We start from the raw sequence: 26455 nt of genomic DNA, 5'->3' as shown, positions 1-26455 counted from the left end.
GCGAGTTGAGTGAAGGATTGAGGGTGAACATTTTTACGGACAGCCAGTACGCCTTTGGCGTGGCCCATAGCTTTGGGAGGCTGTGGAGGGAAAGGGGTTTCTTTACTACACATGGTCAGAAAATCCAGCATGGTCCTGTGATTGATCGATTGTTATTTGCCCTAACATTACCAGAGAAAGTGGCCATTATTAAGTGTAGCGCCCACAAGAAAGGTGGAGATTCTACTGGAAAGGGAAATGCCTTTGCTGATTCATTAGTGAAAGAAACAGCCCAGACTAGAACGAATCCTATGTTCCCTAGTACATCGGCTGGATGGGTGGCAGAAACATCCTTGTTTGATAATACTATCGAAAGTGTGAAAGAATTACAGAAAGAAGCCGCACTAGATGAGGTACAGAGATGGGAACAGGAAGTAGGAAAATTAGATAAGAATTATTGTTGGATAGATCTTTCTGAGAAACAGCGATGGTTACTGCCTAATGCACTGGTGTATGCTGTAGTGACAATGGCCCATGGCCCGGCCCACATAGGCGCGAAAGGTATTTGCGCCGTGCTAGACCCAGTATGGAACAACCCAAATATTCCTAAAACTGCAGCACACATAGTGAAATACTGCCCAGTATGTTTGCGCTATAATCCAGGAGGTAGAGAATCTGTTTTGAGTGGAAGTTTTGCCTTGCCCTCCTTGCTCTTTGAGGTAATACAAATTGATTATATACAAATGGAAAGAGTGAATAACCTAAAGTATGTATTGGTGGTGGTATGTGCTTTTAGTAAATGGGTTGAAGCCTACCCCACCAAGGAAGCCACTGCAGTTGCCACTGCAAAAGCTTTGATTAAGGAATATCTACCCCGATATTGTTTGCCTCGCAATGTTTGGTCCGACAACTGGCCTCATTTTAATGCCTTGCTAGTTCAGAGTGTGTGTGAAGGGTTGCAGATCAAGCAAAAATTCCACGCCGCTAGGCATCCTCAGTCGGCTGGATTGGTTGATAAATATAACGGAACATTAAAACTAAAGATGGCCAAGATCTGTGAAAGTACCGGATTGAAGTGGCCTGATGCCCTTCCATTGGCCTTACTGTCCCTAAGAACAACCCCGCATACTAGAACTGGATTATCTCCTTATGAGGTGATCTTTGGTCGGCCCACTAATGTGTGGGGAGTCACCAGACCCCGATCCTTTAGAGATATTGATTACCCATTGATGACAGACTATCTGTACGCCTTGACTAAAGATTTGCGTTCCATTCACCAACAGGTATCGGACACATTGCAGCTGCTACCAGAGGGCCCTGGACACCGCTTGGAGCCCGGCCAGTGGGTGATGGTGAGGAATTTTCAACAAAAATCAAGCCCGGAGCCAAGGTGATCCGAGCCTTATCAAATCATCTTGGTGACCAGAACGGCAGCAAAAGTGCATGGAAGAAAGCCCTGGATCCATGTTAGTCATTTGAAACGTCTCCCGCTGCCCTTACCATTTGACCTCAGGAATCGAGAAGGAATTCCGAGTCAGGAAGGAGAGCTAAATAAAAGCTTTGTGCCCTTTTCGGATGCTCAAGAAATAGGGCAACCAAGTGAGGTGTTGCCCACCGTGGAAAGTGCAACAGCTCAACCAACAGAGGCTGTTGTTCCTAGGGCACCGCAGGTTTCGAATGTATCAGATCCCCTTGCAGCAGAATTGTTTTCTGACCAGGAGCTACCTGGCCGTTGTAACTACGACCTGCGGCCCCGAGAACAGCGCGGTACCCCAGCTCCCAATGGTAGGAGCTAGACAGAGACCTGAGTTGTGGAATATCAGATAGAATCACTGGGGTACTGAGCGAGACACTGGACTGAACACGTTGAGAGTTAGGAACATTGTGTTAAATAGCTCTGTTCAGAAAGAAAGACTGAGTTAAGGGCCGTGGTTGTACTACTGGAATCTACAAATTGGTTCTTTTGATGAACGATAGGAGTCTACCTGTGAGACTCTAACGGACACAGGGAGAAGATCCCTTAGTGGGAAGAAGAACCCTCTGGTGGTGTGCGTCCTTTGTGGATACAAAGTTAGTTTTGGACTTATAGAGAGGGACCGAGTTAGATTTGGACTTATAGAGAGCATGTTTCCTTTTGCCCGATTTGCAATGGAGGATGAACGACCACTTGCCCCTCGACGATATGCTAATAATATGCATCTGTTTTCCGGATGGCCCACCAGAGTGAAGGTGGCATTCGTTGCTTTTATTGTTATAATCACCGTGATTTGGATGTGTGTATTTGCGTATTTAGAATTCCAGCCTCCTGTACAGAAATTGTTAGGAACTGCTGTTGCCCCGGAGGAACACCTTTTTCTTTCCCTACCCCCTCATAAGGCTCGACATAGAGAAACTTATGTGAAAAATGCTTTTATTGAAATGTTACATCAGACCCATAGTACTACGAACAAAACGAATTGTTCGGTTTGTGGGTTACTTCCCTCAGTAATGCACCAATATGAATTATTCATTTCCCTACCGTTATCTTACTTGGCGAGCTGTGAAGCATGGTTCCAATTATTATCATTGATGTATTCTCATTATGTAGCTGAACCTAAGATATATACTGAAAGAGATTATGAGGCTATTTTGAAATATATAGAACAGCATCAAGGATTTCATGCTAAGGGAAATGGAGGAGAGGGATCCCTGGATCCAAATGCATACATGAATGTATATACTGATTATAAAAATGTGACCTGGTTACAAGAGGAAATGCAGGATTTTTAACTTTTCAACTACACCATGTATTTTCAGCATTTTAAAGAACGAAATGTCACTAATGACAAAGCCTTGCCGATCCCTATTATTAATACCAACTCTCCCTTTTGCATACAGGGACGAGGTCATGTTAAGGTAGGGAAAAGTAAATGTAATTACACTTACACCCTGCAGGTATATAGTACTCCACCTATGATTACTCTACCCGATGTATATTATGTGTGTGGTGAGAACGCGTATACTTGGCTCCCACGAGATTGGTTAGGGCGTTGCTATCTCTCATTTCTCTACCCTCCAGTTTATATTGCCCCTCCTGATTATCACAGGACACATCAATTGGTTCGGAGAGAGGTGGCAGCTAACCAAAGCGTTAGGAGTTTTTATACCGAGGGTACCGATCAGACGGACACCTCCTTGCAACAATTCGAGGTTTTTGCCAAAGGTCTTACCCCCTTTTGGGGGCCTATTTTTAATAGCCGTAATATAAGACGTTTGTCGAGAATAGTGGAAAATGTGGTTCAGACCACAACTGGGATCCTGACCAACATTACCGTTGAGCTTCAGGCGACGAGGCTTGTTTCGCTCCAGAACCGAATGGTTCTTGACGTCATTCTTGCAGATAGGGGCGGAGCGTGCCGCGTGATCGGCAGCTCCTACTGTGTGTTCATTCCTGATTCGGCCCCTACCATTCATCTTGCAATACAGAAACTACATCAATTAGCCAGCGAAGCACATGTGGAAAATGGTACCTGGTCCCTTAGTAGTTGGTTTTGGGGTCTCTTGGCTACTTGGGGTTGGAAGATATTCATGATTCTTGCTGGAGCCTTTGGAGTAATATTTACTTGCTACCTATGCCTCCATTGCGGCCCGGCTTGTTGTTCTTTCTGTGCAGCTAGAATAACGTCTGCCTTGAATGTTTCACGACAAGCAAAAGTCGACAAACAAATGATTCAGAAGGAGGTGTTGGATCTGATGCAGATTGACGAGGGAGTGTTTGTAGAATAAATCTAGTTATATTGGCTATAGTAGGCCAAAAGGGCCATCTGATGGGATATAAAAACAATAAATACATGATGTTGGCCTAGCATATACAATATAACCTTATAATCGTATGTTAGCATTGCATTATTCACATTGTATTATTATAGATAGGAACGATTCACTCCCTGCTCGCTCAAGCCTATTGATGTGAACACAGCCATGTTCTTTCGTTTCTCTTTGACTAGTATTGTTTCCTTGAAATCATGTGATTAGGCTTTCTGCACCAAAAAATGATGGCAGACTTAGCTGTCTGCTCCACTCGCTAGTTTGTAGCTCAGGGAAACTCAAGGTCACATCTGCCCTTTTAGTGGGATGCGCACATTCTAGTAGAGTCTGATCTTGTCCTCTCCGAGCTTCAGATAGAAGGGGAGGCAACCTACTGACCTGCCCCCGGAATAGCTTAGGCCGAGCTACTAGCAATCAATTGTGCCTTATATGGGTCTTCCTGTTGGCCTCTTGACAAACTGTATCTTTCCTTCTAAGGTGACATCGTGCTATGTGTGAAACGTATATATGCTTGTATTACTTGTGTGAAGTCAGTCTCCTCTGCGCACCTCTGAGGGTCATGTAGACTAAGGCTCCCCTGTCAGGGTTTGTATTTGGAATAAACGATTGAACCTTCTCCATTGCCGACTGACTTATTATTTATGGATAAGATATATGGGCTATTGGTAAGTATAGTCCGTTAGTATAATATTTTGGTTTCTTCACAGACATCCGATCGCAAATGTTGCTGCAGGTTCTTCCAATTTTCCTCACAGCCCCCTGCAATTTTTGGCAACATTTTGTGCGCGTTTGCTCTCCATTCGGGCTTCTTCCCGGTGCGCCACGACACACTGAAGGATAGATTCCAGAGTAGGAGGAACCAGAGCAGCAGCCGTATTTTTAGGTTGTTTCTCAGAGCTTTTTTCGACCCCTACCAGTTGATCCCCCAGTGAATAATCCCACCTTAACTCCTGTGATTCCTTTGATTTCGTGTTGTCGGCTCTTTGGGCTCTGTTATTTAGCTTTCGAGTGGCCTGAGAGGCTTGCCTGCCACTGGAGCCTTTGTCTGACCCACTGTCCTCACTAGATTCAAATTCGGAGCCTGACTCTGAATCCACCCCCGACCAGGTAGCATCTGACATGGAGTAGAAGTCGTTTGCTTCGGAGTCTGTATCTTTCTCCCCGGGGATCCTAGGTATTTTTTTGGGACCAATGGGATCCTTCACTGCTCCTTTCTGGGGTCCGTCGCCCATTGTTCATGTCTATTGGGGTACTCTGATCCATTCTGGTTTCAGTAAATCGCCCCCCCCCCCGGGTTTCTCTTGAGCCTTCCCCATGCTAATAGAACCCCTCTGTGCATCAGGCTCATCTCCAGGCTCTTGAGGGGGCCTCCCCCTTCTCTTTCTGCATTGGAAGCGGCCAGGACTAAATTGTCAGGGTTCTGGATGTTAATGAGTGTTGGGGAGGTTAAGACTGTAAGTGCGTTGACAACACTAATAGGAAGCCCTTCATTTCCAGTTGTTATGCCCCGCTGATCTCTGGCTCACTGAAAGGTCCCATGTCCCCCAATTGCTCTCTTTCAGGTGTATGCACAGTCTCAGGTAGTGACCCCTGTATTGGGTCAGCCTCAAGCCCCGCTTCCTCTGATCCTGAAGGTGGCTTATCCAGAATCTTCCTTCTCTGGCTGCCAGCCCCTTTCTGCTCCTCTGTTCTCCCTGTTTGCCGGAGTAGATCGATGACAGTCCGCTGTTGCTGGGGCTGCAAGGCTGGGCCCCTCCCCTTCCCGTCAGGATTCTCCATTCGGAGCTTTCGCTTCTTCTCCTGGACTGCCGCCGGGGTTGTCCCTTGCTCACCCCCGCACGAGAGCAGAGGGGGCCAGCTTGAACTGACCCTCCCCTGCCCGTGCTGCTCCTTTCGGCGGCATTATGATACGATTCGAAAGTGCTGGGTCCCGCCGCAGCAACTCCGAGAGACCGCTCTCAAACGCCGAGCAGCCGGCAATCAAAACCTCTGCAGCCGCCGTCAACGCCGCAACACACTCAACGATGCCTGGTATGAGGGGATCTCTCCGCTTCCGATTAACTTGCATTTCCCAATGTGGGGGCTGGAGGTTTTATCACCTTATCACCTATTTCATTTCAATGATTATCACCCCTGCGGGAGCCACCTTTGGCCGTTTTCACTCGGCCGCCATCTTGCTCCTTCAATGTATCTCCTTTCAAGGCTGTCCCTGTGTTTTGCAATGACTGCTCCCCACTGGTGATCTCCCAATCAGGCGTTTCTGTCATCCGCCCCCAAAGAAGAATTCTTGGTATGACTTGCATCCATGGTTGTAGTGGTCATGTCTCCAAACCCTTCTTCCTGCAGTTGAAAATCTCCTTCCATATCAGACTCCTCTGGGTGCTCTGAAAGTGAATAAAACTCGCTTTCCTTACTACTGGTGGGTTCATTCCTATTGTCACTGATAATGCCATTATCATCCATTAATACAGGCTCATTAACAATGTCTAAATCAGCCTGCAGTGGCTAACATGTTCCAAAGACAAGTGACTCTCCTCAAGAGATAGACCGGTCAGTTCACCCCCCCTGGCTGGACGTCAAGAACACCGGGTTTTGAAGTGATTGTCAAAGAAGTTGCAGCCTTTTTACCAGCAGCCACTTTAAAAATCTGCGGTATCTTGGGTGTCACTTGTACCATGCCCTTGTCCTGTACAGTACTCTCCAAGTGCTCAGCCCCACCAGACATTTCTTTGGAGCTCTTTGCGGCGAGTGCTGCACGTGTTCCTACCGCAGACTCCCCAGTGGCTCTTGTTTTCCCACCTCGCGCAACTTTAGGTGCCATGCCAGACTACCTATAGTGTCCCAGAAAAACCGAGAACAATAGATTTCAAAGAGTCCAGCTGCTTATTTTAATATAATGAAGCCCAGCAGAAAAACATCCAATGAAAAGTTAATGTGCTTTTATACGTGAACTCACCGGAGCCTTGTAACCTGAGCCGCTCTCCCGTAGTCTGCTCACAGCCTGGCATCAATGTCTTTGTAGCAAGAATTTATCAGAATTTATCAGAAAGTAACTTTATAGCAACAGATTTAACAGAAGATGCTGCCTCTCCACAACAGTAAAGGTTAAATACTCCGCTGCTTTCACTGCTTTTGATATTAGGATTTTCCAAGCCCGGCCGCGAGCTCAGCAGTAGACTCCAATAGCCGCCGTTAGCAAGCCGACTCAGGTGAGGCTGAAGTACGGATGCCACTCCCCTTCTACCATTGCCGTTTTTGCTACTTTTACAGCGGGGAGCGCGGCGGTTCCTTTTTACTGTCCCGACTTCAAAAAACCTTCTGTACGGACAGCAGAAACACTCAGAGTGAAGCCCCAATCCACTCCAGCCAACACCGCCGCTTCTCCCACCGTTAACGCCTTGCAGCCTCCTCCATGGAACAGACGGGAAAAGCGAGGTAACCAGGAGCTGCTCACAGAAACGTCCGCCGTGCGGACGCCATCTGGCCTCCTTTTACCATCCACTGGACCCATCTTTTTGGGTTAAAATACATTAGTATTATTTGTTTGTTTGTTTACTTTTATATCATGTGTTTATACATAGATTTTTAAAACAATTGTAATATGTTTAATATTTTTTTCATTTTTTGCACTTGTGTTCTAATATTATTTATATTTTATTTAAAAATATATTATATGTATGCTTTTTTTACAACAGTAAATGAAAAATATATATTTTTATTAATTGTGTTAAATTATATATAGCTGTATAGGTATATGTAAGGGAAGAGGTGTGGCGCCGCGGCCAGGGCGACTGACGCTGGAATCTGGGGACCATGGTTCGATCCCCGGCTCCGGCGGCAGGTTAGTCCAGCACCATGTGACTCTGGGCAATAGCTCGCTTAATCTTCCCGACGGCCCCCAGCGCCTAGAGACCCTTACGGGTGATTGTGCGCTTTACAAATGTGGACTTTACTTTTACAAATGTGGACTTTATGTATGTGTATGTATGTATATTTATGCATATATGTATATGTGGGGCATAAAGTGCAGCATAAATTATGCATAAAAGAAGCAGAGAACTCTGATTATTTCCAAAGTTTAGGTAGAGAGCAGATCCTATGTAGAGCACCCTACAACACCAGCGACACTCTGAATTTACTCACCTGAAATGTTTGCTTTTCTATCAAAGTATTTAAGCATAGAATTAGCACACGGACATCCACACCAATATCGAAAGGGACAACGTCTTTTGCCATTTCTACAGCAAAGTCTTTAAGCATTGGGATTAGTACAGTGCTATTCATGCCAAACTGTAAAATTACATAAACCTTTTGCCACTCCAGGCCCTGTATTACAGCTTTGTATTAGTTAAAAACCATCCAAGGCAACCTGAAATGAACAAAAGCAACCCTTGACATCTGTTTTGCTATCATTCTAGCTCTTCAGCGAGGTTTCTCTTTGTCCAGACACAAGGGTGTACTTAGTATAAGTCAAAACAATACCCTTTTAAGGATAGGTTGCTGCATAAATTATGCAAAAAAGAAGCAGATTACTCTGAATAGTTCCCAAGTTTAGGTCTTGAGCAGCTCCTATGTACAGCACCCTACAACACCAGCGACACTCTGAATTTGCTGATCTCAAATGTATGCTTTTCTGTCAATATTTTTGAGCATAGCATTAGCACAATGCCATCACGTTGAGATAGAAAGTGCCAAAGTATTTTGCCATTTCTACAGAAAGTTTTTAAGCATAGGATTAGCATAGTGCTATCCATGCCAAGCTGTAAAATGTCAAAAGTCTTTTACTACTATTAGGATTCATCAGCAAGGCAGCTTCTTATCCAATTTTCTCGTGGTTGAAATTTATAAGACCCAAGCTTGTAGGGCAGTGCTATACGGAGCTGCAATCTCAATCAGTTAGATATTCGTAAAAACACTTTAATTAAATCTCTTATGAGATTACCAAAAAGCACTCTATCACTTCCTCTGAGGTTTGACTTAAACCTTACATACCTCGCTAATGTTGTCTGCCTGAAACCTATCTTATAATGGACAATACTCTGGTTAAATGAGGACGTGGCCCTATATAGAGACTATGTCAGTGAGATAATCGACAATCGCCTGGGCCTCACGATCCCCGGGTGCCTCACATCAAAACCTGGGTGTTCAAGCGTTGCCTTTCTGCATACTGTCAGTATTCTTCTTGCATGCCCAAGAATGCCAATGAAATTGTTAAATCATGTTATTGGAACATCGTTTTCTGCAATAGGATTTCCATTGTTCCTGCAGGTAGTTTATCTGATCTTTATTTATCCACCAAATGTGAGTCCCACTTTGAAGATTTTATGGATTTTCTGAGTGTCTCTTCAGTGAGATCTTTGTTTATTAAGTTCAGACTTGGAATACTCCCACTGGCTGTCTTTACTGGCACATGGAATAAAATCTCTGCTATGGCCAACAATAATTTATGCCCTCTGGGATGTCCAAATATTGAAAATGAAGAACATATCTTATTCTCTTGTACTGTTTATGCTAAGCAGCGCACACGTTGGATCATCTCTCTTTGCCAGCTCTTCCACTTAGAGGACTGACATTTACCTTTAAGAATCTGTTAGTCACATGCTAGGCCCAGTGTTGTATATTCAGATTCCAACTTTTTCCATTCAATGTGATATATTACACAAAAAGTTGTTGGGGCAAGCGCCCTTTAGAGCTGTGACCTGTAAATACTAGACTATATTGGTTAAACTTTTACTACCTTTTTACACTGTGCACTTTAACACACTTGTAAAACCTAGTGATATGAGGGGAAACCAAATTCAGATTATTACTTTAGCTGCCCGATAGCACAGTTGGGCCACTGAGAGCTTAGTTTAGGCTACTGTTAGAGGCTATGAAATAGAAGGGGGTTTCCCGGAAGGGCTTAGGATACTGGCAGGAAATGGGGAAAATAACAGCTGAATAGAAACGAAGGAAACCCTGCCAGGGTCAATTTCAAGGTCCCACTAGGGGATCCTCACACTCAAACAAAGGGCGACAAAAGGTTACGTATCAGGGCTGACATGGATTCACATAGGGTCCATATATCTTTTTTTGAAAAAATATATATATTTTATTTTTCATTGATTAAGATAGACTAGAAAGAGAAGATTCCACATAGGTGCTTAGAAAAAACATATAAAACATCAATTAATTTGCGATCTAATGTACAGTGTGTCATAAGAGTTTTAGAGTAACGTACATTTCTTCAAGTCCCACACACTCCCACAGTCATCCACTACATATACTCTCACTCACAACCTCAAACAATACAATATTTACACATTTATACATAGAACATGGAAGAGATACATGGCAGCCTGCAAAAAAGGTTTTCCAATAGCCGCTAGAGCTGAAACTGTAGCATGGAGGCAATACACAATGAGCAAGATGGTAAAACATAAACTAAATAGATGCCATCCATATGGGTCACGCCAACGCGCGTTTCGATGCTGAGCCTAATTAGGCGATTCAGAAAAGGGGGTGGTGATGAACAGAGTGTCTGAATTAAGCAGACCACTCTTACCCAGTCCAAAGATCAGGGCTTGATCCATCACCGTTATTTAGCTCACTGCCCCATCCCAGCTCAGAACCTGGCTATATGCAAATTAGTCTGTCCCTGGCCCAGTGCATCATGGGAACAGGGCAGACCAAACTACCAAGCCAATTCTTCACCAGAAAGGATACAAGCTACCGGGGACCGGTTTCTGGCATTTCAGCCTCGTCGGCCCGGCTTGCTTGAATCCTGATGGAGCAGTGAGCAAGGGACTCATGTCTGAGTATACCCTGCCACACCTATAGTGGCCAAAAACGATTCAGAAAAGGGGGTGGTGATGAACAGAGTGTCTGAATTAAGCAGACCACTCTTACCCAGTCCAAAGATCAGGGCTTGATCCATCACCGTTATTTAGCTCACTGCCCCATCCCAGCTCAGAACCTGGCTATATGCAAATTAGTCTGTCCTGGCCCAGCAGGGGATACGAACTGATTCACCGAGCGGTTCTGGTCCGGAGGTGGTAACGCGGACCTCAGGGCGGCAGGGCGGGGCGGCCTCTGCTTCCCCGGCCCCTGTAGAAGACGCCGTCCTGCGGTCCGCGTTACCACCTCCGGACCAGAACCGCTCGGTGAATCAGTCCGTATCCCCTGCTAGAACAGAACCTATTGGTCTGAGAGCCTGATTTCTCCACCATTTGGAGGGCCCCCCCTTTCAGTTCCTCCCTGATGGGGAATAGACCTGACCCGCTGAGACTACGAAGACCTACCTTGAACCCCTGAGACCTTTTGATCTGGACCTTAAAATTCTGACCATCTATCACACGGAGGATGCACCATACATCTACGTAGTGATTTCCTTGAAGTAGAATCAGATACCCCGCGAACTCTGACTGACCAAAGTAATTTTTCCACATAGTGTGAAAAAGAGTGTACCTGTCCCTGCCCTGCACCCCCCCCCCCCCCCCCCCCATGGCCCTCCTTGCCCTGATGAAGGTGCAGCCTAATTAGGCTCAGCATCGAAACGCGCATTGGCATGACCCATATGGATGGCATCTATGTAGTTTATGTTTTACCATCTTGCTCATTGTGTATTGCCTCCATGCTACAGTTTCAGCTCTGGCTGGTATTGGAAAACCTTTTTTGCAGGCTGCCATGTATCTCTTCCATGTTCTATGTATGAATGTGTAAATATTGTATTGTTTGAGGTTGTGAGTGAGAGTATCTGTAGTGGATGACTGTGGGAGTGTGTGGGACTTGAAGAAATGTACATTACTCTAAAACTCTTATGACACACTGTATATTAGAGCGCAAATTAATTGATGTTTTATATGTTTTTTCTAAGCACCTATGTGGAATCTTCTCTTTCTAGTCTATCTTAATCAATGATAAATAAAATATATATATTTTTTCAAAAAAAGATGTATGGACCCTATGTGAATCCATGTCAGCCCTGATACGTAACCTTTTGTCGCCCTTTGTTTGAGTGTGAGGATCCCCTAGTGGGACCTTGAAATTGACCCTGGCAGGGTTTCCTTCGTTTCTATTCAGCTACTGTTAGAGGCTGCCCATCTGTGATGCTGTTAGGACAAGGGGGTATCTATGTGTTTCCTTTTATTAATTGCAAACTTTGTGATCCTAAATATGTTTTTATGAAGGTTTTTATAACTTCGCTCAGGAATGTTGGCTGTGCTGAATGTTTCTTTTTTTATGAGAATTGTATGTTCTTATCATATGTTTATTGTATTATTTTTACTTTGTATGTGCTGTGTTATTGTGTACTTTTATGGCTCTTTTGAGCCGAAATAAAGATGATGATCGTGATGGTGTCAATACCATACCGATGAATTCCAAGATAATTGTATTTCCTCTGTATGTTGCCTACATTTACTAAATTCATACGGAGTCTTGTAGAGTTTTCAGTTCTAGCAAAGCTAGTGCAGTGACAACCTAATGGTTGGGAGTTCCAATCCTCTCCAAAGGAAGCAAGATCTAATCATGGTCAATGTACATGCCCAAGAAAGTTTTTTTCCTGTCCATGTGAAGAAAGCTTTCCCGGGAAAAATCTTGGGCAGGTGCATGAAAGGCAATTAGTATCTGAGTCAAGTTGTCAGTCCCCATTCAAGGTCCCCAGTGTAGACAGGAGTTACTGGGCCCCAACCATGGTGGTTGAGGTCATTTGCAACTGGTGTCCTAGAGATAATCTTTCTATGGCTCTGGACAGTAGGCCAAGTACAACCCTTTTTGCACTTGACATTGAGTGGAGAGGGCTAGGCCTTTTCTAAACGCTGTCAATAATGGGTGCAGCCTTTACCCGATCAGTGGTACTGAATTTCTCCTAGACTAGGAAGTATGAACGGCTTAGTTGGCCTTACCAGGATTCAAACAGACGCTAGCAACGGTGGTTAGCTCACTAAGCCATATTGATGCTTTCTCTCAAAATACCCTACGAATCAGCGGGAAGGTTGATTGACCTGAAGGAATGAGAATGGTTAACACTGTTACTGGGGAACTGCTGCTGCTTTACACCTCACATACAGCATGTTCGTTCCAGTGGAAATTGAATATACTCATATTCTGGATGTAAATTAACCCTGAAAGGTAAAAAGTATTTACTAAAGCTTAGATCTTTCTTCATGTCCATTAATAGAATAGATATTCCTCAAGCTGTTGCCCATTCTTTTGAATGTGTTTGAATCACTTTTTTCAAGTAACTCTTTTAAACCATTCCAATTCTGCATTTTGTGTTGTCCATTGGTTTGAGACTACCCTTGATGCCACACAATTCCTCTTAAAAAAACAAGTACATACATTAGAATAGTAATAGTGTGCAGCTCTGTGATGTATTCCTATAGGTTCTGAATCGATCCCCCTATTCCTGACCCTATTTTGGTTAAACAAACCAACAAGTTAACTAACAGTCAGCCCATGAGGCAGAAAACCCCCATGATGCAGATACCGTTATCTGACGCAGTCACACTACGGCACAGGAACGTGTTATCTGATTAGGTCATAACGCTTGCGATCTAATTAGACAAGCGATATTCCTCCAGCCCCTGATAAGGCATACGGAGTTCTCATAACAAATCAAACCTATGACAACCTGGGCAAAACCATGCGGCCATTGTTTTGATTTCACCGAGAACTTCAGCAAAAGAATGTGCTAACGAGCAAGTCGTATGACATCCTTATTGACGTATCTATGTCCATCCTTACGTCAATCTCGGCACCTTAAAGGTATAAATATTACCGATATTGCCCTATGCAAACACACGCGGTGGTGACGAGACGGAGCAGCCATACTTGCCGAAGCCCAGAGCAGAGCAGACCCCGCTGGCACAGCCCCGCCTTCCTGACACGCTGAGAACGAGACGCGCTGATTTCTCCTGCCGAGAGATCCAGCACCGGCGCTTCCGGGTAGCCCTCGCAGGCAGCCTGGAATATCGAGACCAGAGAGAGAGATACCATCCCTCATTCAACCTAGATTCCAGGTACAGAACTGAATAACCCCTCACAGAGAATTCTTTAGTTATTTACTTGGCAAAAACAAACTTAACTTAAACTGTAACTTTCTATTCCCGCCCACGTATTAGGCTTAGGTCAGGTACACGGGGTAGGCGTATTTAGAAACACCAGTTGAGTACGTTTAGTCAAATGTATATGTATATGTAATATATTTTATTCATTTTAAAACATCTTATGGCTTAGAAACCATATCAATGTTTTTACAGTATTATTTTATACTATTGCTTTTAATGTATGCACTTTACTTAGCTATAAGTATTGCAATAATATCGATCCATTTCTCTTGTATGAGAAAAGAGACTGATCAATAAATAACACCTTTTTATTGAACACGCCCGTCTCTTCCTTTTCTCTACAATCTGATGAGACTAAGAATGCACGTACTGACTGAGTAAAATAAATTGCCTTTTGTTCACACGACTCTCGAGATATACTCTTGATTAGGGGAGAGCAAAGTTGTCATGTTCTATGGTTGTCAGAAACTAAATCCCTTCTTGTCTAATCAGGGAAGTTAAGTCCTTCCTGAACATTCGAGAAAGTTTCTAGTGAACTCTGAGCTAGCTGGCAAAACCCAAAACTTTAAGTCTAGTATCGACAGTAGTAGACCTAGTTAACGTCTGGCCTAGGCCTTTACTGCTGTAGGTATTATTCCAATGCGCAGAGCCTATTGGGATGATAAGAACTACACTACATGGCGCCCAACGCGTTTGGAAAGGGCGATAAAACTAACGTACGACATTTAGAGTAACTCAGTCGTGCTTTCTCACTCAGACCCCTTTTCCCATAATACTCCAAAGACGTCTGGAGTGGGTGAAAGGTTATATCCGCCAGACCTCGCAGGAGGGAACTCCTATGTATGGTTCTTGGTATAAGTCAACGTTGAAGGATACACTGTTCCAAAATATTGTGCATCTAATCTTTGTTTCCATAAGAAACCTGATCTGCAAACAAACAAAAAAAAATATAACCATCCTGTCAGTAAAATGGGAGACAGTGATGAAGAAAGAGAGGCAGTTAGATTAGCAACTGAACTCGCAGCAGCTGATGCTACCATGCAAGACGCAGACCCGGATATAATACTCATCCCGGTCATCAAAAGGAAATCTATAACCTTAAAACTTATAGAAAATGGACTGACACCTAGAGGTGGTACAGTCATATTCGTAATTGAGGCACACGAATATCGGCAGACAGAGGTATACTATTCATGGATACATTTTCCAGCAGCAAATCCTGTAACAAAGTACTTCCACTATTACAAAATAGAGGAACCTCCTGAAAATTACACTCCTTTCGAGGAGGTGGAAGTATCACTCAAATTTCAAGAGCATTTGCTCTTATTTGATGGCGCCCTAAAACATAATAATCACATCACCAGGCTCGGTCCTTTAGGTAGACCAGGAGCAACGTGGCCGGTCCTAGCCGGATACACACCACATCCAGACATCGACGGGATGTCTGCAGCTAACTTGCTAACACAGCTAAAACAATTAATAAAAATACATAGACAATTAGTCCAGTATGTGATGCGGACTTCAACAATTCAGCCAGCGATTAAACTCCCACAGCTGACCCCTCACCAGGGGAACACAAATAAAATTACACCACAGAACATCCAGTCCTGCCTAGGTAAAGTACCGGCTAAACGGGAACAAATACCATTCTGGCTAGCGCAGAAAATAACCCAAATAGAGGCGGTGTTTCCAGACACTACCCCGCTAGAAAAGCACAGGATTCTGACTATCTGTCTTCCAATGGGAATCGCACCACACATTGAGGACTGTGACACTTGGGGTACAGTCTTTGCTTCCATCTACACAAAAACGCACGGTGTTCCATCCATTTCGGTAATACCAGATGTGCTAAAACAAATTCAAGATGAATATGGTCCAGAACCCGCTTTAACTCTTGGTATGAAATTACTGAAAGACTTCAAGCAGGTCTCGGCTATATTATTAGCCAACATAAAAGGTGAAACAGCAAACGTGGCGATCCGCCAGAGGTTAAAAGAGACAGATATAGCAGACCAACCAGCTGAAATTGCCAGAATCATAGAAAAATCCTCTGAGGAACTAGGTAGAGATAGTTTAGGTGGAATACCAGTAAAACCGCAACTAATTGAAAGTCCTGAAAAAATATTTTTTAATAATAATTCTACATCACCAAAAAAGAACTGGGATGGAAACAAACAATCCAATCCTAAAGAAAAGAAATTCCAGTCCAGAGGAAGGTCTCCTAGGCGAAGAGAAAAATCTCCGAACCAAAGACACAGGTCACCTCAGAGTGACCCCTCTGGGAAAAGATATAACCTTAGGAATAGGGATAATATAAAAAAGCCTGATAGATATCAAGACATTGATACACGTCCCTCTCAATCTTTTCAGACTTCCTCGCAGAAATCGGAAAGAAGAGGACGATCAGAACAAAGAGAAGAGCACGCCAAGTCCAAAGACAAGGAACCTGCTCAGCTAAAAAAGAAATTACAAATTCCAAAAAAGAAGGTAGCCAGCATTAAAATAGTTAACAATGCCGAGAATACTGAGGACACAACTGAAAAACGGAGAATGGGCTCAGACAATGCTAGACAGCGCAGCAGAAGTGAGCATAGCTCGCAAAGTCCTTATGAATCATCTGGAGACAGTGGACACGAATGAATATCTTCAAGTGGAAACTGCGGACACCAGAGTTAGCAAACCTCACAAAATATACGAAATAACATTGCGTATAGAGGGGGATAAGACTAGAAAAATAAGGGGACTATTTTGGGATAATCTCTCCAAGGGCTATGATATCCTTCTAGCTGAAAAAGACTGGCCACCAGAGTTTGTCAGGGAGTGCCCTCATGGCGAAGAAATAATTATGCCTGCCTTCTCAAATCAAATTCCTATTCATAAAAAATACACACTTGCTAGAAAGTGGGCAGTGGCTCTAGCTCCTGCTTTATATAAAAATCACGTGGGATGGGATGAGGACTCCCCTCCTCACAAAATCCAGTTAAAATCACAACCAACTGCTCAAAGGCAGTACCCAATTAAGCAAGAAGCTAAAAGACAGGTAAATGAAATACTAGATCAGCTAGAATACCAGGGGGTGATTGAAACTTGCACCTCACAAATGAACAACCCTTTGTTTCCGGTCTCCAAACCAGACAATTTATACCGTCTAGTTTTGGATTACCGACACCTTAACACATGTTGCAAAACCTTTGCAGTGCAAAACTCACATAGTGCTGCACTAATGAATAACATAGTGCGCAAAAAATACAAAACAACATTAGACATCTCTAATGGATTCTTTTGTCAAAACATAGCACCAGAGAGCAGATATTTAACTGCATTCTCAATAAATGGCACTCAAAAACAATTCTGTCGGTTAGCCCAGGGGTACAAGAACAGCCCGGGGGTATTCTCAGCGAGAGTAACAGAATTACTACAACTATATGATGATGAAGCATTATCTTATGTCGATGACATATACTTAACAGATAATGACTTGGAGATTCACTTGAAAAGAGTGAACACCATAATACTTGGGTTCGCAGCAGAGGGTTACAAATTCAACTTTAAAAAATCCAGAATTGCCCATCTGACAGTCCTGTTCTTAGGATATGAATTATCAAGCGAAGGCAAAAGCCTGGCTGACAATTTCCTAGAGAAATGTGCCGTACTCCAAGCACCAAGAACACTAAAAAACTTACAGTCAATCCTAGGCTTCCTAAATTTCGGAAGAACATACATTGCAAATTACGCAGAAAGGGTCAAACCCCTTTATGATCTGATAAAACCCGATTTTAAAAGATCCAATTGGACTCAAATACATACAGAAATTTTGAGATCCCTACAAACAGACATGCTAATTAAAACAGAATTAGAAACACGTGATAACACACGCAATCTTGTGATTCGAGTCATCCCAGCGAGATGCGGATTCACATACCTGACCTCTAATGAGGGAGAAAAGGTACCAATTGCATTCAAATCACACTTGTACACAGAAGCTGAACAAAATTTCAGCAACAAAGAAAAAATTGTTCATGCAGTTCAAACCGCAATAGCTAGAGAAAAAGATCAAGCTGACGGTAGACATATCACAGTCAGAACAGCTGAATCAGCCTTTGAGGCACTAACAACACCGTGTAATTTACCAGCAACAACATTGAATCCGGAATGGATACAATGGGTGAATTCAATCACAACGGACAAAGTATACTATTACTTTGATCCAGAACTAGAAGAATTAAAAAATCTAGAATATGAAAGAACATTCCCTCTGCCTATCGACATTCTGCCTTTACGACATTACGCCTGTGTAATTTATACAGACGGACATGCTCAACCCCCCGTTTGGGGAGAACAGGCATACAACCCCACACGTGGGATTACAAAAGAAGTGTGGCGCGGAGGTAAACTAAAACCTCTATTAACAAAAACACACTCAGTAGAAACTAATTCAGAACAACAAACTGAAATACTAGCATTGAAAATGGCGCTAGATAATGCGGATCGCGAACTCCCGACACTTATAGTGTCAGATTCCTATTACTGCGTCAAATCATATAACAATGATTTGCAGACATGGATTCAAAACGACTACAAAGATGACACAGATGCACCAATAAAGCAGAAACTGCTCTGGGAACAAATAGCTCTTTTACAAAAAGAGCTACCAAAGACTCACGTGACACACTCACTGAGTCATCAGCGTGATGGCGTTCACGTTGCAGGGAATTCATTGGCTGAGACAGCCACAGCGGCAGCCACTAAATCGGCTCCCGTAGTTCGAAAAAAGCGTACATTAAAATACATTGACGGTGAAACAGTACTGGCAGTGAAAACGTCATCAAAAGGCGACTGCTCAGCGTTACCGATCAACTATCCACTCAATTATACATACATAATCGATGCAAACTCCGTCCCTTTTGCTCGAATCCCTGGAGTGGGGGATAGGGTGATTCCAAACATGGACAGGAGAAACTTGTTAATCGCAGACGCACATATGGGCGAGGGTCTCAGACACCTAACACTAAAAAATTCTCTGGAAGAATTACAATCACGGTACTGGTGGCCAGGCATGAGCCTGCGTCACACCATGTTTGTAAAAAACTGCCCAAACTGCAACAGAGATCGCAGTGGGGAGAGAAACAGTTTAATACCTCGTCGTTTTTACTCCAGAAAAAATCAAGAGTAAAAAGGAAGGCTTGCGATTAACATATACAGGCTAGTGTCCACTTATAATGTAGATCACCAGCACTCGGCTGACGTCTGGACTGTTATACAAAGATTTGCGAGTCTAAATGGCATATACGCTAAGAGCATGCTACGTTTGACCATTGTTTTCACTCTAGCCCTCCAGCCTGAGGGGAAACATGGCCAAATGAGCATAGCACAGCGGGAATCTTCTCACTTCCTTCCTGAGGGATACGGGATGGTGTAAAGAAAAAACCAAGGCATAAAGCAATCTATAACGGAAAGGATATTAGGTTCGGGAGCTGGGTGGGTCAAACATCTAATAAGTGTCCAACGTAGTCTAAATAACTTGCCAAGAAATTCTCTGAAGGGATTCAGTGCGTACGAATTATTATTTGGAACTAGGATGTTGATCTCTGACATTGATAGTCAGACTTCAGTGGTGAAAGAAAAAAGCTTTGATATCAAAGACCGTTTGGCTATTTTGCAGGACTTAAACAAAACAAGAAAAGACCTGAGCAACATAAAATTGAAACAACAGCCAACAACCACTGAAGAACCACCACCTGTCCCAGCAAGACCTGTCTGGATTCCAAAAGTCGGGGATCTAGTCAGGGAAAAGATCGCGGTAAAGAAGGAATTTGGGCCTTCTTACAGAAAAGCAGTTCCTGTCTTGTCTGTCAACGGGACAAGATCAGTTGTACTACCGCCACTTGCTGGAAAAAAGGAGAACCGAGTTGTATCCATCGACCTGGTAAAACCACAACATGTGGCCGATAACAAACAGTAGGCCAAGTGGACTCCCAATAAGTAGCAGAACACCAAGGTTTGCTACCAGTACAGAGGTCCTAACGAAGAGGCTCATCACATTCGAAACGCCTACAGAAAAACAACAAGGACTATGCAACAATGCAATAGAACTCAGACCTCTGAAAACCCAAATAAAAACATTTAGCAGAGACACACCAATCTATAATGAAGTACCAAGTGAAAATGCAAGAAACAGAAATCCTGAACCAATTGGAACAATTGACAGAACTGCATCCGGCTACTTCATAAACTTCGATGATTCCTCTGAAGGGTTCAGGGAATCAAAGACACAGCCATCATCAAAAACCTTTAAAGATAAAGCTAAAGAACTTTTGAAACAATTGAAAGAAACATATCTGATTTCTCCTTGGATTGAATTTTGGGTGGGTTTTGGTGCATTTATCCTCATACTTTGGCTCATCATGATACTAACTTTGGGACGCTTCATTGAGGGAAAATATGCAAAAATGGACACAGCAAGTCAGAAAATCAACTTGATCCTCAAACCACACACATCTTCACACATCGAGAAAAGAGAACTTTCTTCAGTCAACTTCACAGCCAATCCGATACCTGGTAGGGTAGCCTGGGACAACACTGACTATGAAATTTATGGTCCGGTCGAAATCCTGAAATATCCACACCAAATTAAGATCTCATTGAGTGACTTTGCAAAACCAAGCTCATTTGCTGATGATTGGGACTTCGAAAGCATTAATAATATGATGTCTGACTTAGTAATGTCTGCTAAATTTACCAAACATGATTATTTGCAGGGTTCTACAAATTATGATAGTATGTACTGTTATAACCACTATGGTAACCATTTTTTACATAGATCTGCACAACCTAGAAATGTTTTAAATTATAATCAATGGGAACATTGTGCAACCCCTCCTAAAGGAAGCTCAAGGACCTTCTATGACAAATATTCATACTTTTCAGGTTTTAACACAAGTAATGCTGAAGCATTCTATTTTAAATTGTCAAACAAGACAGGGACAAAGACCATGATAACCAACACAAAATTGATATATTCAGACTCATTCTTTGAAAAAATGAATACTTTTGGTTTTGATTATTGGGACAAGAATGTTGAATTGAAAAGTGTTTGGGGTACAAAAGAATGGCAAGTACAGGGTATAGAATCTATGTTTAGAGCCTGCATGATCCCAGAACAAATGATATTTTTAAATGACACTGTTCAACAATCCACCTGTCTTGGCCTAGCCAAAATCAAAGACTTAAATAAACCGTCTATTCCAAAGCCAACAATGTTCAGCAATAGCTCTACAGATGAAGAGATAGACGTAAATTATGTATTAAACCAAAACAGAACACATCCTGATTGGAAACAGTGGTTGATCTGGCCCACAGATACAAATAACTGTCAAGATAGATTCCTGAACAAAACACAGGGGTTCAAAATGACCAGGCCAGACCCTAGATATCCCCAAAGACATCACCCAGGGATAATAACCACCTACAGTGCGGGCAAATTATGCCTTCAATGGCTACAAACTTCCACACTGGCAGAAATTAAACAACACCTAACTTTACTTACTGATGGTGCTGACTTGCGTGATTTCATTATGGGACCGCGCAAACAGCGTCAAAAACGTTTCATAGCAGCCTCTGTATATGCAGCATACAATGAGGCCTGGAAGGTTACTCAAATTGAAACAGCAGAGAGAATACGGGAAATTGACCGTATTAATTTGGAAAAATCACTTTCTGTAGTGGACAATGGGTTAATGACTCTGTCCTCCAGAATTTTTTCTTTGGACAGCATTGTGTCTTCAGCAATCGACATATTGTCGCAAGACTTACTGTTATTACAACACGGTCAGTCACAATTGCGCTCTATTGTACAGCTTGGCTGGACGTTACAAAATCTGCGTTCAGGCTATGTGCCTTGGCGTTTAATCAACACAACGTCACTATTCCAAATCTTTAACCTTACTGATAGACAAATCAGTATGGCACAAAAGGGTGCTGATTATACAATCTTGAGCATTGAAAAACTCGAAAGATTACCAGTGACAATGTCAGAACGACCTGTCAGTGAATGGATAATACATGGGATAATAAATATTCCAATCTCAACCTTCAGGTTTCAATACTGCCAAAAATATATACAGGCTGGCATGTACGAGAAATTGGGAAAGGGGTACATTAAAACATCATGGAACCTGCCCTATTCACATGCATGTGTCAGTAATAAAGGACAGAAAGTGTTTCTAAGTGGCAATAATTGTGCGATGTCACTAGGCGGCGCGCTTCTGTGTAACGGAATTAGTTTGCATGGAGCCTGTGAAGGGAATTCATACAACCTTTCATGTCACCAGCAAGGCGCACCTGCAACAGAAATAGAACCATTCTTTCAAAGACTCTATAATGGGAGTTACGTTCTAATTGTAGACCGCAGATGTTGTAGTCTTATGCCCGGGACTCCTTATCTAGTAACTATGACTGCGAAGGTCAAGTGCTGTGGACGCTCATTGTTCCCCAGCTCCTTTCCAGACAGGGAGGCAAGGGCATGGCCCAATTTGAAAATTACTTCTATTCGAATAGATACTTTAAGCAGAATGAAAACAGTGCTTCTTCAGACGCCTACAAGGCTCACGTCATCAAAAGAAACGTATGATCTACAAGTCGCAAGGACGACTGCAGAGATACATTCATTGTTATCAACTAATTCCCCCATACATTTCGCAGAAATACTAAACGAAATCTTAAATATTTCTGATACCAATGGGGTCTCAAAGGTATTTAAGACAGTATTTTCGATGGCATTAACACCATTCAAAGCCATACTGGGTATTTTTCCAGATTTCGTCCATTCGATTTTTGGCGGACTTCCCCTGATCTTGGGACTAATTGCAGGAATCCTATTCTTGGTCCTTATTTTTCGGTATGGCAACCCATGTCACAGACAAAACTCTCGCGACAAGGGAAGAAACGATCCTAGCCATTGGATACCGGGACCGGATATCAAAAATCCTGGGACTCTCCCGGCTTAGAGACCTGAACATGACTTGGTTTCTATCATTTCGACCAATGTGGCAAAGATGTGTTTTACCTGTATTAAGGTGTCTGCTATGCGGAGAAGAATGCGTGTTAGACACCTGTCTGAGGCTACAATCGGATGCGCCAATGGATGCAGAAACATTGTTGAGCCCGATCAAGGTTCATGCTTTGTGCTGCCCTCAAAGGCTACCAATCCTGATGACGGCATTCGTGGAAGCTTCACCACTACGATTGATGGGTAGTGAAGTTCAAGATGAAAGCAGCATCGATCAGGTACGACCTTCTGTCAGCAATGCAAATCAGAATGTCAATGGAAACAATCATGCGCACGAATGCATGATTACACCTATTTCCGAGTTAGTGGAACTTTCCCAGGAAGCTGTTGACAGTTTTTTCGAAAGCCTAAATGATATGATGTTCTCACCAGAGCAGAAATAGAGACTTTTGAACAAGCTCGCACACGGCGTTCCCTGAATTCGGCCTTCAACTTTAAAAATAAAGTCACATGAACAATTTTCCCTCCAGTTCACGGACAGCAATTTTTCAGCAGCCCCAAATTATTTTTTCATATTTTTTGGGACACTATCTTCTGCTTAAAGTAAGAACTATTCTTAAAGAACTAAGGTTTCTAAATTTTAGATAGCTTATAGACATAGCTTATAGACATTAGCTGCCCGCTGGTATGTTCATACATATTTTAAATATTTTATTCTGTGATGGAATGGTCTCGAACTTTTTTTCTGTATTAAGAGCCATTTCATGTGTATATTCTCATATACCAAATAAGCAATAATGTATACAAATGCGTGATTACCTTAGCATTATTATACAGCTTGAGTGCATACAATACATATGATTGCAACTTTTCAGTATATTTGAAAATTTCAAAATGCATTTATGTATTTTGGGGTGGTAAGGTATACACAATACTCTATAGTATGTTGTACTATGTTTTACTATGCATAGATTAGTAAATATGACCATAGTTAGCGTGGAGTGGGTGTGATGTATTCCTATAGGTTCTGAATCGATCCCCCTATTCCTGACCCTATTCTGGTTAAACAAACCAACAAGTTAACTAACAGTCAGCCCATGAGGCAGAAAACCCCCATGATGCAGATACCGTTATCTGACGCAGTCACACTACGGCACAGGAACGTGTTATCTGATTAGGTCATAACGCTTGCGATCTAATTAGACAAGCGATATTCCTCCAGCCCCTGATAAGGCATACGGAGTTCTCATAACAAATCAAACCTATGACAACCTGGGCAAAACCCTGCGGCCATTGTTTTGATTTCACCGAGAACTTCAGCAAAAGAATGTTCTAACGAGCAAGTCGTATGACATCCTTATTGACGTATCTATGTCCATCCTTACGTCAATCTCGGCACCTTAAAGGTATAAATATTACCGATATTGCCCTATGCAAACACACGCGGTGGTGACGAGACGGAGCAGCCATACTTGCCGAAGCCCAGAGCAGAGCAGACCCCGCTGGCACAGCCCCGCCTTCCTGACGCGCTGAGAACGAGACGCGCTGATTTCTCCTGCCGAGAGATCCAGCACCGGCGCTTCCGGGTAGCCCTCGCAGGCAGCCTGGAATATCGAGACCAGAGAGAGAGATACCATCCCTCATTCAACCTAGATTCCAGGTACAGAACTGAATAACCCCTCACAGAGAATTCTTTAGTTATTTACTTGGCAAAAACAAACTTAACTTAAACTGTAACTTTCTATTCCCGCCCACGTATTAGGCTTAGGTCAGGTACACGGGGTAGGCGTATTTAGAAACACCAGTTGAGTACGTTTAGTCAAATGTATATGTATATGTAATATATTTTATTCATTTTAAAACATCTTATGGCTTAGAAACCATATCAATGTTTTTACAGTATTATTTTATACTATTGCTTTTAATGTATGCACTTTACTTAGCTATAAGTATTGCAATACTATCGATCCATTTCTCTTGTATGAGAAAAGAGACTGATCAATAAATAACACCTTTTTATTGAACACGCCCGTCTCTTCCTTTTCTCTACAATCTGATGAGACTAAGAATGCACGTACTGACTGAGTAAAATAAATTGCCTTTTGTTCACACGACTCTCGAGATATACTCTTGATTAGGGGAGAGCAAAGTTGTCATGTTCTATGGTTGTCAGAAACTAAATCCCTTCTTGTCTAATCAGGGAAGTTAAGTCCTTCCTGAACATTCGAGAAAGTTTCTAGTGAACTCTGAGCTAGCTGGCAAAACCCAAAACTTTAAGTCTAGTATCGACAGTAGTAGACCTAGTTAACGTCTGGCCTAGGCCTTTACTGCTGTAGGTATTATTCCAATGCGCAGAGCCTATTGGGATGATAGGAACTACACTACAGCTCATGCTCCCATAGTTTTATAGAATCAGTGTTTTAAGTTGATTTTGTTTGAGATTTAAACATTCTGTAGTCTACTCCTCTACCACACAAGTACATAGGAACCTCACTCTACATCAAGACAGCGAGGCTTTTATTGTGTTTTTGTCTTTTATTTACTAATAATTTAAAGCAAAAACATTTACAATTCACATATTGCAACTGCCATTTAAACCACAGACTTCAAACAATGGAAATCCTTCACAGTATCTATTCCTTCATTTTCTCTAACCTCTCTTTTTACTTTTCTATGGTGCTGTTTGTGGTGTAGGTCTCACACTGTATTATTAGACCTTTCAAACTGTGTGAACTACTGCTTTCCTGCAAGGTGTTAAGTACTTATTCCTGTTACCTGGTTTAATGTGTTTTAGTTGATACAGATGTGCTACTTGTAATATTCGTAGCCCAGCCAGAGTCCTTCCTGTGCCTTCTTTGTACCCTGTACCACCTTAGGCAAATTGCTGCCCGGGGGCCACTTTTCCAGGGGAAGCAGGTGTTGTGTATGCCCAGGAGACTCAGTTTTGTTTAAAGGCTTTATTTAGGGCAAACAAGTTGACCATAAAAGAACAATAATACAACATTATTAATAAAAGGCTATTAACTAATGCCCGGACCATTGCTTTGTGGTAATAAAATACTGTGCATACTTCAATACTACTACAATTCTCAATATTTAGAACAATACAGGGGATGCTTACAACATACATTACATCCCTCCCTTCACCTCACAACCCAAGCACACCATCTGCGGAGTCCCCCAATGCTCATCCCTCAGCTCAGCCCTACCCTCTTCAACATCTTTATGACTCTACTTGCAGGTATTGTCAGATTGCACATCAACATCCTCTCCAATGCCAACGACACCAACTGCCACAACTGCATGAAGATTGTCGCAACTGTCTGAAACTCAACATGGACAGAAGGAGGTTCTGATCTTCGGCAACCATACTGCCCTTTTGGAATGACTCCTGGCGACCAACGGAGCTCGGACCCATCCCTACACCGAAAGACCATGCTTGAGACCTCGGCATCGTAATGGAGAGCAAACTCTCAGTGAAACATCAGGTCAACACCATGGCCTCGGCCTTCTTCTATATGAACGGCATGCTCCACAAAATCTTCAGATGGATCACCATCAGCATGAGGAAAACTGTGACGCAGGCCCTCCTCACCAGCCAGTTTGACTACAG

The sequence above is a fragment of the Lissotriton helveticus genome, chromosome 12 (assembly GCF_964261635.1).
Source record: "Lissotriton helveticus chromosome 12, aLisHel1.1, whole genome shotgun sequence".
NCBI classification, from domain to species: domain Eukaryota; kingdom Metazoa; phylum Chordata; class Amphibia; order Caudata; family Salamandridae; genus Lissotriton; species Lissotriton helveticus.
The sequence above is the reverse complement of the archived record's forward strand: the minus strand, read 5'-3'. Positions refer to the sequence as shown.